This window comes from Lathyrus oleraceus, chromosome 2 (assembly GCF_024323335.1).
Source record: "Lathyrus oleraceus cultivar Zhongwan6 chromosome 2, CAAS_Psat_ZW6_1.0, whole genome shotgun sequence".
Lineage (NCBI taxonomy): Eukaryota > Viridiplantae > Streptophyta > Magnoliopsida > Fabales > Fabaceae > Lathyrus > Lathyrus oleraceus.
The window spans coordinates 371,773,894-371,777,638 of record NC_066580.1 but is presented as its reverse complement, the minus strand read 5'-3'; the positions used below and the strand labels follow the sequence as shown (position 1 = coordinate 371,777,638).

The following is a 3,745-nucleotide window of genomic DNA, read 5'->3' as shown; positions in this document are numbered from 1 at the left end:
TCCTTTTTGCCTAGAAGGTAATGGATAACTGCATGGTCTGTATAGACTATAATATTAGATCCTACAAGATAAGACCTAAATTTATCGATTGCGAAAACTACAGCTAGGAGTTCCTTCTCTGTTGTTGTATAATTTAATTAAGCGGCATCTAGGGTTCTACTTGCATAATATATTACGTGTAGTTTCTTATCTTTTCTTTGCCCTAAAACGGCTCCTATAGCGTAATCTCTAGCATCACACATTATTTCGAAGGGTTTAGTCCAATCCGGGGTTTGTAGAATGGGTGCTGAAATTAGTGCTTGTTTTAACTGATTAAAGGCTTTGATGCATTTTTCATCAAAAATGAGTTCAATGTCTTTCATCAGAAGTCCAGTAAGGGGTTTTGTTATTTTAGAGAAGTCTTTTATGAAGCGTCGGTAGAAACCGGCGTGTCCAAGGAAACTACGAACTTCTCTAACTGTCTTAGGAGGTTTAAGGTTTTCTATAACTTCTATTTTTGCATTATCGACCTTAATGCCTCTTTCAGATATTATATGTCCTAGCATTATGCCTTCTTTAACCATAAAGTGGCACTTCTCCCAGTTTAACACAAGGTTAACTTCTGCATCTCTTTAGGATTTTCTCAAGGTTAATAAGGCAGTCTTCAAAGTCTAATCCATACACCGAGAAGTCATCCATGAATACTTCCATGATTCTGTTGAGATAATCTGTGAAGATTGACATCATACAACGTTGGAAAGTAGCTGGCGCATTACAGAGTCCAAATGGCATTCGTCTGTAAGCAAACGTTTTGTACGGATAGGTAAAGGTTGTTTTCTCTTGATCCTCGGGGTGTATGGGTATTTGGAAAAATCCAGAATATCCATCAAGATAACAAAAGTAAGAGTGTCTGGCAAGACGCTTCAGCATTTGATCTATGAATGGAAGGGGGAAATGGTCTTTCCTAGTTGCCTTATTGAGTTTCCTATAATATATGCACATACGCCATCCGCCTTCTATGCGTTAAGCGACATGCTCCCCCTTCTTGTTCTGCACAACTGTAATGCCTCCCTTCTTAGGTACCACATGTACAGGACTTACCCACTTACTATCAGAAATCTGATAGATTATACCAGCTTCCAGTAGTTTAAGGATTTCCTTCTTTACTACCTCGCTCATCACAGGGTTGATCCTTCTCTGATGTTCTCTGGAAGGTTTTGAGTCCTCCTCTAGCGAGATCCTGTGCATACACACAGATGGGCTTATACCTTTTAGATCAGAGATGTTGTACCCTAAGGCATAGGGTTATCTTCTTAAAACATTCAAGAGTTGATTCGTCTCGTCTTGGTTTAAGGTGGCACTAAGTATTACTGGGCAGTTCATTTCTTCATCCAAGAACTCATATCTTAGGTTCTTCGGTAGTTCCTTAAGTTCTTGGGCTGGTTTTTGAGAATTAGGTGAAGGGTCTGGAGTAAGATCCAGACATTCGTTAGTGTGAGGTTCCGTTTCCTCTAACTCGTCATCCTTTTCATTCGGGTTTGAAAATGGTTCGATCTTAGGTTCTCCTTGATCAAATTCTATTATGCACTCATCTATGATATCAATCGCATACCATGTGTCTCCTAGAATTGGTGCCATTAGGAATTTCGAAAGAATGAACTCGGTCTTTTCATCCCCTACTTCGAAGGTTAATTTCCCTCTTTTGACATCTATTGTAGCTCCGACTATTGATAAGAATGGTCTACCTAAAAGAATAGGGATATCTTCGTCTTCTTTGATATCCATGACCACAAAGTCTGTTAGGATATAAAGTTGACCGATCCTAACTGGGATGTCTTCTAAAATGCCTACAGGATACTTCACAGACCAATCGGCTAATTGAAGGGACATCTTAGTTGGTTACAATTCTCCTAGGTTTAACCTTTTACATACAGCTAATGGCATTAAACTTACACTAGCGCCTAAGTCTAGGAAAACTTTGTCGATCACATGACTCCCTAAAATGCAAGGTATAGAAAAACTACCAGGGTCTTTCTCCTTCTTAGCAAGTTTATCCTCGGAAATAAAGTTGCATTCCAAGGGTTTTGGATCGTCGAGCCTACGATTGTTGGTTAAGATGTCTTTGAAAAATTTGGCGTAAGACGGAATTTGGGTGATAGCTTCGGTGAAGGAATTTCTACATGAAGCTTTTTTATCACTTTTATAAATTTTTGGTATTGGTTGTTAATTTTGGTTTGTTTAAGTATTTGCGGATATGGGATTGGTGGTTTGTACGGGGGTGGTGGTTTGTAATTTTTATCCTTGGCTTCACCTTCTTGGTTGGTTTGTTTCTCGAGTTCCTCCGGTTCCTCTTCTTGGTTGGCAGGTATAGAAGTTTTGGACTCGCTCATTCCTGGGTTATGAGGCCCTTCGTAAGCGGTCCCACTTCGTAACGAGATAGCGTTAGCTTGCTCTCGAGGGTTTGGTTGAGGTTGTCCAGGAAATTGGCCTTCAGGTGTAGTTTGTGGGGCTTGGTTTTGTGCTACATGTGAGATATGGGTTTCAAGCATCTTGTTGTGAGTGATTATCTGATCAACCTTGGTTCCTAATTGCGTTATAAGTTCGTTTACGTGAATGTTCTAGTTTAGGAATTCTTTATTTTGTTGTGTCTGGCCCGATATAAAGATTTTTATGATCTTCTCAAGGTTAGACTTCTAGGGCACAACTTGCATAGGTTGGTTTGGTTTTTGGGCTTTATAACCTTGCGGTCTCTGAGGTGCATGATTTTGGATAAGTTCTGGTTTTTATAGGGGAAATTCAGATGATTCTTCCATCCAGGGTTGTAAGTGTTTGAAAATGGGTTACCTTGGGTGTAATTCACTTGGTCGGTATTCAGTTCGTTCAAAAGGTTACACTCTGCCGATTCGTGTCCTTTAGATCCACGGAGTTTGCACTCTGTGTGGACTACTGCTACAGTGTTAGTGTTTGTAGACATATGTTCGATCCTAAGGGATAAAGCGTCCATTTTCGCCTGCATCATATCTAGAGAGCTTACCTCATGTATTCCACCTTGGGTCTCCTTTTTCTCTATTGATGCTCGTTCAGTTCCCTATTGGTAATGGTTTTGGGCCATATCCTCAATTAGGTTACAAGCTTCTGGATAAGGTTTTTTCATCAGCGCGCCACCTGCGGTAGCGTCGATGCTCATCTTGGTGTTATAATGGAGTCCATTGTAGAAGGTATGAACGATCAGCCATTGTTCCAGGCCATGGTGTGAGAAGACTCTTAATAGATCTTTATATCTCTCCCAAGCTTCGAAAAGCGATTCTCCTTGGTTTTGAGCAAATCTAGTTATTTGGTTTCGAAGAACAACAATCTTACTAGGTGGAAATATCTAGCAAGGAATACTCTCCTAAGGTCTTCCCAGTTAGTTATTGAATTAGATAGAAGTGAATCTAGCCAAGAACGTGCTCTATCCCTGAGGGAGAAAGGAAATAATCTTAAATGGATCGCATCGGGTGAAGTGCCGTTAGATTTAAAGGTGTCGGCTAGTTGGATAAAAACCTTTAAATGTTGATTCGGGTTCTCAGTAGCGAGACCCGCGTATTGGTTTTGTTGCACTAATTGCAACAAAGACGGTTTTAGTTCGAAATTGTTAGCAGGAATAAGGGGGTTTACTATACTCGAACTAGGTTCCTCATCAGAGGGTTGGGCAAATTCCTTAAGAGGTCTCCTATCGCGATTCTCGGCCATAGCTATCTTAATTCAGATGAGTAAGAGGCGTGTA

General features: G+C 40.4%; 1 non-coding gene across 1 annotated transcript; it reads left to right on the top strand.

Moving 5' to 3' along the window:
• Nucleotides 1–3,221: 3,221 nt before the first annotated feature.
• LOC127124495 (small nucleolar RNA R71) lies at nt 3,222–3,328 on the top strand. Its single transcript, XR_007803979.1, has one exon. It is a non-coding gene; the product is annotated as a small nucleolar RNA R71 (small nucleolar RNA).
• The last annotated feature ends 417 nt before the right edge of the window (nt 3,329–3,745 follow it).